Source organism: Crinia signifera, chromosome 3 (genome assembly GCF_055691185.1).
Source record: "Crinia signifera chromosome 3, ASM5569118v1, whole genome shotgun sequence".
In the NCBI taxonomy this organism is placed as follows: domain Eukaryota; kingdom Metazoa; phylum Chordata; class Amphibia; order Anura; family Myobatrachidae; genus Crinia; species Crinia signifera.
Genome location: NC_139219.1, coordinates 244,461,126 through 244,474,059, shown reverse-complemented (window position 1 = coordinate 244,474,059; position 12,934 = coordinate 244,461,126).

The window sequence follows — 12,934 nt, the reverse complement described above, 5'->3', positions numbered from 1 at the left end:
AGGATTACCATGTATTGCTGTGGGTGGTACTAAATTTTTACCACCCACAGCCATACATAGTAAGTAAGTAAGTAAGTTTAATTTATATAGCGCACTTTCTCCAACAGGACTCAAGGTGCTTGATCACATGGTAATCATCATCATTATCAATGGCTGCCAGGCTGTGTGTGGTATAGCCATTGATAATGTGATGTCCAGGCACAGGGGCGTAGCGCCAATTTTTGCGCCTCCCCGCTGGATAATCCCCCCCTCCCCCCTAAATTTAATGCTGCCTTCCCGTTCTTACCCTGCCTCCCCCGCCGCGCCTGTATTCGACCGGGAGTCAGGAACGCATATCTACTAATCTGCGTCCCGGCGCCTGGCTAATTGAGTCAAATGTCTATTACAAAATGGTCGCCTCCTTACAGCAGACCGTTTGTAAGGATACTAGAGGAGGCCGTCGCTGCCTCCTCTAGCATCTTTACAAATGGGGCTTCTTGCTCGATGCCAAGGGGGACTGGAATTTCTCATTGCCAAGGGGGACTAAAATTTCTCGTTGCCAAGGTGGACTGACTGCATGTCCGGAAGATGTCAATATCGTTACCAAAGAGTGGGGGGAGGGGAAGTGCATGAGCAGAGCATGGTGTTCCTCCTGGAGAGGGTCATATTGGGAGGTATTTGGGTTGAAGGGTGATATTGATGGATTGGGGGCATTAGATATTTTGACAAATCCGGTGATGTCAGATGCTCGCCCCCTGTGCCTATGTCACCTGGAAATTCTCCATGGGAATGCCCAGCACACCACCACAGCAAAGCCCCTTACGCATTATGCCATGGTAGAAGCAGTGATATAAGTTTCCTATCAAATTAACATGGGAAATGTTTAGTCTTAAAATAATTTTTTTTCTTCAAATTTGTTCTAGTGCAGATTAGAAAATGAAAACTAAGTATTTAATTGCTATGGGTATCACATTCAGTGCCGGATTTATCACTAGCCCCGTGAGGCACCTATCATGGACCAGCCAGTCGCCACCAACCAGGCACTCCGAATTGACATCCGGGCAGAGAGCTTCCCGGCTCCCCCCCCCCTCTCGATCTGCAGCACTCCCCCGCTCGTTCCCTCCCTGCTGCGCCGAGCCGTCGGCACCCTAGCTACAGAGCAGTTGTCGGATTGTGCAAGCAGCCTACACCTCAGTCACTGGCTGTGCGCGCAGGCTGTTCAAGGAGGCGGGATCCGGGCAGCGTGTGCTGCTGTCTGCTGTGTGGAGAGGCAGACTCAACGACGGAGACTGAACACATAAAGTAGCTGCTGGGCTGACCTTCTACTGTACTTCAAAATAAGTAGGCAGACGGCTCTTCAATCGATTATCATTTTTGGCAGGCTCTGGGTCATATGTATGTATATATATATATATATATATATATATATATATATATACTGTGTGTATATACACACATATATATATATACTGTGTGTGTGTGTGTGTGTGTGTGCATATATATATATATATATATATATATATATATATATACTGTGTGTGTATGTATGTATATATATATATATATATATATATATATGTGTGTTTGTATTTTTATATATATATATATATATATATATATATATATATATGTATGTATTTATTTATTTTTTTGGTGTGTATGTATGTATGTATATCCAATAAATACGGTCCACCAGCAGTCAGGATGTAGGCAATCAGAATACTAATGCCAGAATCCCGATGGATGCACCCCCCCCTCCCAACTCTGCCTTATCTGCAGCCTAACTGTCCCCACCAATGTGCCACCGCCTAAAGCTAGCCCCCGGCCCCACATTCTAAATCTAAACTGGCTTTCTAGGTGCTAACACCTACTCCCAGTTTAACCCCCCCTTATTTTCAGTACCCACCCCCAGAGCTTTGATCCAGCGGCAGTTATGTGTGGCCCAATATGTAATGGGCATTAAGGTGTAGTGCACAATGTGTAATGGGCATTACGGTGTGTGGACAATGTATAATTGGCATTTCGATGTATGTCACAATGTGTAATGGGCATCACGGTGTATGGCACAATGTTTAATAGGCATTATGGTTTATGGCACAATGCGTAATGGGCATTATGGTGTATGCAGTGGCGTAACTATAGCTCCGCAGCCCCCGCGGTGGCGGGAGGGGGGCGCAGAGAAATTGGGGGCGCCGCCGGGGGGCTGCGGGGCTATAGTTACCCGCGGTCTGCGTCTCGCCCGGCTCTCTGTCGGGACCTGCCTGACCGTCACGGTCCCGGCCGGCTCCTGCTGCAATGAAAACTGACAATTAGAAAATGCCTGCCCCCATACTGCAGACAGTTTTCTGTCTGCAGTATGGGGGCAGCCATTTTCTAAGAGTGAGTTTTCATTGTAGCAGCAGGAGCCGTCCGGGACCGTGACGGTCAGGCAGGTCCCGACAGAGAGCCGGGCGAGACGCAGACCGCGGGTAAGAAGGGGGGGCAGGGTAGGTGTGTGCGGGGGTGGGGGCGCCGAATAAACGTGCGGCGGGGGTGCGCTAAATAGTTAGTTATGCCCCTGGGTGTATGTCACAATGTGTAATGGACAGTGTGTCTAAGGGGTTCTAGCTAGCACGTTGTATCTAGGGGGCGGCCAAAAATGTTGTACCTAGGGGCGACCTGAGCCCTAAATTCGCCCCTGATCACATTATGCGGTACTTATGTAGTAACTGGGCTGCCGATTTTTTGATTGTATGCCTTAAGTTAAGGCATACAATCAGATGCGATGCGATGCGATATCGCATCGCATCGCATCCGATATCGCATCCGATATCGGATGCGATGACCCGATTTTTCCATAGGAATCAATGTTAAAATGATTCCTATGGAAAAATGGGTCCTTTTCATACCCCTACTATCCAAGTGGGCATGGAGTTGGATATAAACCTGTGGCGAGCGTAGCGAGCCACCGAGCCCGAAGCGTGGCGAGCGAAGCGAGCCCCGCGAGGGGACGGTATTCGTCCCCTCGCGGGGCTCGCTTCGCTCGCCACGCTTCGGGCTCGGTGGCTCGCTACGCTCGCCACAGGTTTATATCCAACTCCATGCCCACTTGGATAGTAGGGGTATGAAAAGGACCCATTTTTCCCATTGAATTCCATGTTAAAATGGACTCAGTCCATTTTAACATTGATTCCTATGGAAAAATCGGGTCATCGCATCGCATCGCATCGCATCGAATCGCATGGTCGCATGCGATGCGATGCGATCTCCCGATCCGACCCGATTTAGAAATCGGCAGCCCAGTTACTACATAAGTACCCATTATGCTATACGGTAAGAAGAGGAAGAAGACGGGTATTGAAGATGCTCTGTTTACAGACATTTCTATTGCTATTTGTAGTGATTACTGGGGGCAGTGGAGCCCCAATTCGGGCAACTGCAGATCACTTGGCCCAAGGAAATAGAGGAGTAGACATTGATTATGAGGAGTTGAATCCATCAGACTATAAAGTCTGCCAGATGAAGTGATAGCTGAAAGTGACCTAAAGTGATAGCTGAAAGTGATTCTGTTGATGAGCTGAGAGAAGAACTGAAGATAGAGAACACCAATTATTTGATGAGCACATGCTCAGCAGTTGCCATTAACTTTCTAGTGTGTTTTTGTGTTTCTAGTGCATCTTTATATAGTGCAGCATATTCTGTTGCGCTTTACAAAAGAGACAGTGATACAACAAACAGGGTATTTACAGACAGTCAAAATGTAGGAGGGCCCTGCTCGCAATCTTACAATCTATAGGGAAATAGGCATTGATACATAAGGATAGATACTGTATTCTTTATTGCATCGATTCCACCAGAATGCAAGGTTCCGTGACTGGTTCTGGAATTTGATAAGCTTGCCTGAAGAGTTTACAGGGAACGTTTATTTATATGGCCTGCAAGGTTTTCACAGCTCCTAACAACATATAGTATATAAACTTACAACACACTTACAACTTAGCAAAAAAGATTTGCAATTAACCAGCGCTTTGGAGATAATACATAAAAAATTATCTGTAATGTAGCATCTCTATTCTCTGCCTGTGACTCTTCTGGGTATAGATTAGAAGTGAACTTACAGTGCACTTCAATTCAGGTATGCCCGTAACGGTTTCTTTAAGGTAAACTTCACAGTGCAGGAAATGCCAACATGAATTCAACTTACATGAGAATTCGCTCTCGCGTTCATATAAGAGGTTTCTTTATCAATAGATGGTCGTAGACGTCAGGAAACAAGTAGGTAGGATTTATTACATTATGGGGGGGGATCTTAGAATGCACACCCAATATACATGAGGTGCTATTATGCTGGGACTTGTAGTTCTGCAAAGAAAAACATGTGGTGCAGATGCACACTCCATATTATTAATCAATCAATTAATAACAGAGGTTCTTGGTATATTAATTGGCCAAGAAATATTTGCCCACCAACCAGCTTCACGGTAACCTCATTTCTGGTTGGTCCCTAATACTAAGTTTGGATCTGGGGTGCGGAACCCCAAAAAGGTCAGCATAAGCAAGTCACCCCAGGGCAGCACACAAGTGAAAAAACTAAGCTAGAAGTGTGTTAATAAGATCCAAACTTAGTATTAGGGACCCACCAGAAATGAGGTTACCGTGAAGCTGGTTGGTGGGCAAATATTTCTTGGCCAATTGATATACCAAGAACCTCTGTTATTAATTGATTGATTAATAATATGGAATGTGCATCTGCACCACATGTTTTTCTTTGCAGGATTTATTACATAAAAGATCCACGTATCCACACGACAAACAACGGTAAAAACGAGAGTCCAGATGAAGACAGTAGCTGATAGCGGGTGCCGGCGGCTTCTCCTTCCGTGCTGGGCATGCTGCAGACAACGCCGGGGGGAGATGATGGTGACGCTGCCGGAGTCTGTCCCGCTGTTCCTGCTCTTGCTGAATAGTATTGCGGCTCAATCAATGCGTTTCGGATATAGGGTATATCCTTTTTCAAGATGTGCCGCCTTGGCTGCAGGGAGATGCTTTTAACACCGGCCTGTTCCGTCACATGATGTTTGTTGGCCAATGGAAATCAACCTGTATCCGGCTTTAATCTATTAGCTACATCTGGGTATACTACACACATAATAAAGTATGTCTAAAATACCGAATTTAAAATGCATTGTTAATGAAAACACATATTTAAACATACAATAAAATTATCATAAAACTTCGCATAAAAAAAGTTTTAAATTTTTTTTTTTACATGCAAGTGGTCACAAAAGTCGACATAGAGAAAAAGCCGACATACACCAAAATTTTTACAAAAAATTACAAAATTTGCACATTTAACAGGGTAAATACATTGATTTGATTTAGCGGCATAAAAAACATTATTTATAACTACACTGACTATTAACTCATTATGAGCCGGATATACATGAGAAGGGAAGAAAAGGGGAAAAAGCTGAAAACACATAGTTAGTGGTATATTGTTGGTACCATTCCACCCCCCTTATAATTCATATAAGCCATTTATATTCGTAATCTACATTAAGTCCTTTGGGGACCATGGTGTTGAGGTTGAATATACATTTCATTTCTAATTTTGCTAAATGTTCCTCAACATCATTTTTCCTCCAACTGGACTTACAGATTTTAATTCCACAAAATGACTTTAGACCTCTCATATCACAGTCATGTTTCTCCTTAAAGTGTAAAGACACATTGTGCAATTCGTAGCCTTTTTTAATATTCCGAGCATGTTCAGCCAAACGGTCTTTTAGCTGTCTGCTTGTACGTCCAACATACTGTTTACCGCAGTTGCACTCCAACAAATACACAACGTTCTTTGAATTGCATGTAATAAAGTCATTAATAGTGAAGTTTTCACTATTTGTATTAGACTTGTACTCTGTGGTTTTAGGAGCGAATTTACATGCTTTACACATTGGGCAAATACCGCAGCGGTAGAACCCTTTGGATAGCACTCTGGTTGTTCTTTTAGGAATGGTTTGAGCACTCCTAACCAGAATGTTACTCAAATTGTCCGCCCTGCGGTATACAAATTTGGGGCGGTGTCCCACATATTCTTTAAGGAGGGGATCCTCTGTGAGGACTCCCCAATGTTTAGTTATGAGCTTCTCCAGTTGTTTATGCTGAGAGGTGTACTTAGTAATAAAACGTACTTCACAATTAGCCGGTTTAATAGTTCTAGTGTTAGACACAGCTACCAGATTTTTATTGTAAGCTTCGTCCACCCAAACTGGATTATATCCTTTTTGGTTAAAATTTTCTCTCATTTCACCTGCTTGTACCTCATAATCGCTAGTGTTAGTGCAATTTCGTCTGAGCCTATAAAATTGACTTGATGGAATGCTCTTTATCCAATTGGCGTGATGATTACTCTCGCTGCTTATATAGGAGCAGCAGTCAGTCAGGCTTAGTGTAGTTTTTAGTACATATTTTGAGGTCATCAATAAAGATGGTTAAATCAAGAAAATTAACAGAAGATGGACTGATGGTGTATGTCAATTCTATATTTTGATCATTGTTATTTAGTTACACACAGAAGTCATTTAGGGTGTCTGGACCTCCCCTCCAGACGAACAGGAGGTCATCGATGTATCTGACCCATAGCACCAGGCTGGCATTTCAAGGGTGGTTGGACCAAATCTGCTCATCCTCCCACCTTGCCATGAACAGATTAGCATAGCTTGGTGCCAGCTATGGAAAGGAGGAATAGTGGGAGACTGGAAAGAGGAGGAATAGTGAGAGATAGGAGAGAGAAGGAATAGTGAGAGATAGGAGAGAGGAGGAATAGTGAGAGATAGGAAAGGAGGAATAGTGGGATAGAGGAGGAATAGTGGGAGATGGGAGAGGAGGAATAGTGGTAGACTGGAGAAATAGTGGGAGAGAGGTGGAATAGTGGGAGACGGGAGAGGAGGAATAGTGAGAGATAGGAAAGGAGAAATAGTGGGAGACTGGTGGAATAGTGGGAGACTGGAGAAATAGTGGGAGAGAGGTGGAATAGTGGGAGATGGGAGAGGAGGAATAGTGGGAGACTGGAGAAATAGTGGGAGAGAGGTGGAATAGTGGGAGACGGGAGAGGAGGAATAGTGAGAGATAGGAAAGGAGAAATAGTGGGAGACTGGTGGAATAGTGGGAGACTGGAGAAATAGTGGGAGAGAGGTGGAATAGTGGGAGATGGGAGAGGAGGAATAGTGGGAGACTGGAGAAATAGTGGGAGAGAGGTGGAATAGTGGGAGACGGGAGAGGAGGAATAGTGAGAGATAGGAAAGGAGAAATAGTGGGAGACTGGTGGAATAGTGGGAGACTGGAGAAATAGTGGGAGAGAGGTGGAATAGTGGGAGACGGGAGAGGAGGAATAGTGAGAGATAGGAAAGGAGGAATAGTGGGAGACTGGAGAAATAGTGGGAGAGAGACGGGAGACGGGAGAGAGGTGGAAGACGGGAGAGGAGGAATAGGTATATGGGCTGTAGGACACATGGTTTGCCAGCACCCTCAGTCACCACTATTGCTGCCCCTATGGCTTGCTGTTGCCCAGTGAAAAATTGCAGACAGCGCCAGCTGATAACCATATCAGCACTATAATCTAAATACACTGCTGAGCATCCTGTGGTGCCAAGGCCACTGTCTCTGATGCTGCACCCTCTGCAGGTGATTGCCACATGCAGGCTCCCTATTATAGCATGGAAAAAGGGGCTGCATAGACTGGCTGCTGCTGGGACCAGATACAATTTTGTGGGGGAAAAAGGCAATCAAGCACCCCCCCCATAAAATTGACTCACTATGTCCTCGCATAATAGTAATAATTACACAGACACAAATGTGACAGGCATCTTTTCTGGTGTACATTGGGGCAGGGATGGTGATCTCTGGGCATCTAGGTGACATCTTGCAGTGCCATATCTCCCAACATGACCCTCTCCAGGAGGGACACGATGCTCTGTTGCTCTTATTTATGATTACCATCACCTGTGTTGAAGCACTTCCTTATCAATTAACCTGTTAAACACAGGTGATGGTGATCATACATTTAAAGTGACGTCCAGGAACAGAGCATTGTGTCCCTCCTGGAGAAGGTCATGTTGGGAGGTATGCAGTGCCAGGGTACTTGCTGGACTACTCCCATCACAGCTGCTGTCATTTCAGTGGGCAGGGGAGGGCAAACAAGTGTGCGCGCGCACACACACACACAGTGACAAATAGAACACACTGTACATTTCCAGGAACCAGTGGATTACCTGGCATGCCCTTAACTGAAACCTATATAACGCTGGACTGGAGCTTCACAGGAAGGACAACGTGCAGGAGCCTGGGCAGGGAGAGTGTAGAGTCCCCAGCCCAGGCATACCAGTCGAGTGCCGAGCACATCAATCACCATCATCAGCTCTCTCTCTCTCTCTACTTACAGCATTCCGGCTCTGGCTGCTGCTGCCGGAGCTCAGTTCTGAGAGCTGACCTGGCACCTGACTGCTGTCGCTGATCTCTGGGGCTAGCTGGGGTCCCCGGATCCTGTGGGGCCTACAACGGTTGACATTGTTAAGAATCCCAGGATGGGATTCCTAAGTAATGTCCAGGGGTGTGGGCCCTTTCATTGCCACGGGCCTCGATGCACCGCTGGTATTTCCGCCCCTGACCTGAAGTAACCAATCGGGTTTCAGTATGTTTAATTGTTTAGGGTACAAATGGACATCTAGATTCAGTATGCCCCACACTTCTGAAGAAGGACGACTCGTCTGAAATGCATTAAGTGAGGCGCATATTATTTGACTTGTTTGCTGGACTGCTACCCCCCCTGCCTGGACTATTGGGAGACTGAGGATACCGGTGCCCGGAGTTACCTGAATACAACATCTAGAGCCAAGGATGGATGGGAGAAGTTTTCTTGCAGCAGCTTTGCCTAAGGAAATTGTGATCATATGCTATTTTATCTACCGATATTGTGAGTTCCCTGTATAGAATAAAATTCTTTGTTATACTTGGATACTACACTATGATCCTTTTTTTGATATACCCTTAAATTCAATCCTCCCATTAATGTGGGAAAAAGGGTATATCATTTGTGTTGTTCTAGGTACTGGGTGAACCGGGAAACATACTCCTGTACCATGAAAGTTATGTACAATTTCATATGAATATTCAGTTAGCGCTAAGTGGTGTCACCGATCTTTTTCCCACTTGTCATGTGATGTTTTTAGTGTTCTCATTGACAGGACACTTGGTGTGCACCATAAGCTGCAAAACTGTCTGATTATCTGCGCTAGTCCTGGTATAACACCTATTTGTCACCTCTTTTATTTGGCATTATGTGCTTTTTGGGGCCTAGTTTTTCAAACTGCCATCCTGTCTGCCGCTGCAGTGCCACCTCGGTGCAATCTACTGGCCTAAAAACAATTGGGAGGTGTGAGGTATTCAGGATAGGCTGGAACTGAGTGATAATTAATGTTATTGAGGTTAATAATAGCGTAGGAACAAAACAAAACAAAACAAAAAAAATTATGCAATTTTAGTGATTTTTATGTTGTTTGATTTTAAATACAGATCCAAAACACCAGGGGTTCTCAAAAATGTTTATTCTAGGACCCCATCAGACAATAAAAAGTTATTACAGGACCCCAGCAAGTTACAACAGAATGGCCGCCACATGTGTGGTCAGTGAAGTACTCGCTATTGTGACAAAAAGTGGCCGATGCATATCCCTAGTGTGTATCCATAAGAGCCACATAGCTGGTCACACTGGCTGGGCCCCGCACTGCTTTGCCTTGGTAGGAGATTTGAGCCCTGTAATTCCCCATATGAAGCTGGCATTATGTTCACAGTGTGGGGCTGCAGACTGCCCCGATCTCCAGTCCCATGGCATTTCACTCCGTGTATGTCAGTGTATATAATAGGTGTACACAGCGCTGTGTATGTATGTCAGTATATAATAGGTGTACACAGCGCTGTGTATGTATGTCGGTACGGATGGTATAATGGTTAGCATTACTGCCTAACAGCACTGAGGTCATGGGTTTGATTCCTACCATGGCTCTAACTGTGCGGAGTTTGTATATTCTCCCCGTACTTGCGTGGGTTACCTGCAGGTACTCCGGTTTCCTCCCACAATCCAAAAATATACGCGTAGGCTAATGTGGTAGGGAATATAGATTGTAAGCTCCACTGGGGCAGGGACTGATGTGAATGTTCAAATATTCTCTGTAAAGTGCTGCGGAATATGTGTGAGTTGTAGTGTATAATCGGTGTACACAGCTTTGTGTATATATGTCAGTATATATAAGACAGAGCGAGGGCCGCATAGGCTGGAGGGAATATAAGAGCCTGTGAATTTGATGTCCATAAGCAAGAGCAGATATAGCAGCTGTGTGTAGCCCTATGGAAATAGCAGTGAGTGGCAGTTAGTTCTGGCCAATCAGGTGGCAGGAGGGGGCGGCAGCCAGTGAGGTTATATCAGTAGGCAAGAGACAGGAAGTGAGCCTCTTTGAAGCTGGATCCCCACCCTCCCTACCCTTTTTCTCTGTGCTACCTGGCATCAAGCAGTTTCACCAAATTTGGTACTCTATTTCCATAGCTATAGTTAACAATCGGCGAGAAGGCGCTCTCGACCAGCAAACAGGTGGGGTGTCAGGTGGTCTCTGTGCGGTATTGCCCCCCCTTTGCCAAGAAGGCGGACGAGTCCCCAGCTCCGGCTGGGGGCGTTGGTCCTTCATGGAAGGCCACGTCATGCAATAGAAGGGGGCAGTATGTCCGTCACAGCGCAGGCTGTACCCACAAGAAGGGGTGTGGCCATTGGGGGTGCTAAGGTCGCTACCATGGCGACACCCGGGAGTGGGCTGGTCTCAAGCGCTTTCTTTGCCATCCCTTATACAAATAGGGGTCATACCAATTAAATAAACAACTATAACCTTTTACCTTACGCAGTTGGTGTCAGTGTCGTTATTTGTAGATAAGGTGTTTGTGTCAATTATTTTTAGGCATAAGTGTTAAGTAATGGTATGAATAGCAACAACATAATTCAATAGGCGCCTTATAGGTGTACAAAGCGCTGTGTGTATGTATGTCAGTATATAATAGGTGTACACAGCGCTCTGTATGTATGTCAGTATATAATAGGTGTACACAGCTCTTTGTATGTATGTCAGTTTATAATAGGTGTACACAGCGCTCTGTATGTATGTCAGTGTATATAATAGGTGTACACAGTGCTATGTATGTATGTCAGTATATAAAAGGAGTACACAGCGCTGTGTATGTATGTCAGTATATAAAAGGTGTAGACAGTGCTGTGTATGTATGTCAGTATATAAAAGGAGTACACAGCGCTGTGTATGTATGTCAGCATATAATAGGTGTACACAGCGCTGTGTATGTATGTCAGTGTATATAATAGGTGTACACAGCGCTGTGTATGTATGTCAGTATATAATAGGTGTACACAGCGCTGTGTATGTATGTCAGTACGGATGGTATAATGGTTAGTATTACTGCCTAACAGCACTGAGGTCATGGGTTTGATTCCTACCATGGCTCTAACTGTGCGGAGTTTGTATATTCTCCCCGTACTTGCGTGGGTTACCTGCAGGTACTCCGGTTTCCTCCCACAATCCAAAAATATACGCGTAGGCTAATGTGGTAGGGAATATAGATTGTAAGCTCCACTGGGGCAGGGACTGATGTGAATGTTCAAATATTCTCTGTAAAGTGCTGCGGAATATGTGTGAGTTGTAGTGTATAATCGGTGTACACAGCTTTGTGTATATATGTCAGTATATATAAGACAGAGCGAGGGCCGCATAGGCTGGAGGGAATATAAGAGCCTGTGAATTTGATGTCCATAAGCAAGAGCAGATATAGCAGCTGTGTGTAGCCCTATGGAAATAGCAGTGAGTGGCAGTTAGTTCTGGCCAATCAGGTGGCAGGAGGGGGCGGCAGCCAGTGAGGTTATATCAGTAGGCAAGAGACAGGAAGTGAGCCTCTTTGAAGCTGGATCCCCACCCTCCCTACCCTTTTTCTCTGTGCTACCTGGCATCAAGCAGTTTCACCAAATTTGGTACTCTATTTCCATAGCTATAGTTAACAATCGGCGAGAAGGCGCTCTCGACCAGCAAACAGGTGGGGTGTCAGGTGGTCTCTGTGCGGTATTGCCCCCCCTTTGCCAAGAAGGCGGACGAGTCCCCAGCTCCGGCTGGGGGCGTTGGTCCTTCATGGAAGGCCACGTCATGCAATAGAAGGGGGCAGTATGTCCGTCACAGCGCAGGCTGTACCCACAAGAAGGGGTGTGGCCATCGGGGGTGCTAAGGTCGCTACCATGGCGACACCCGGGAGTGGGCTGGTCTCAAGCGCTTTCTTTGCCATCCCTTATACAAATAGGGGTCATACCAATTAAATAAACAACTATAACCTTTTACCTTACGCAGTTGGTGTCAGTGTCGTTATTTGTAGATAAGGTGTTTGTGTCAATTATTTTTAGGCATAAGTGTTAAGTAATGGTATGAATAGCAACAACATAATTCAATAGGCGCCTTATAGGTGTACAAAGCGCTGTGTGTATGTATGTCAGTATATAATAGGTGTACACAGCGCTCTGTATGTATGTCAGTATATAATAGGTGTACACAGCTCTTTGTATGTATGTCAGTTTATAATAGGTGTACACAGCGCTCTGTATGTATGTCAGTGTATATAATAGGTGTACACAGTGCTATGTATGTATGTCAGTATATAAAAGGAGTACACAGCGCTGTGTATGTATGTCAGTATATAAAAGGTGTAGACAGTGCTGTGTATGTATGTCAGTATATAAAAGGAGTACACAGCGCTGTGTATGTATGTCAGCATATAATAGGTGTACACAGCGCTGTGTATGTATGTCAGTGTATATAATAGGTGTACACAGCTCTGTGTATGTATGTCAGTATATAATACATGTACACAGCGCTGTGTATGTATG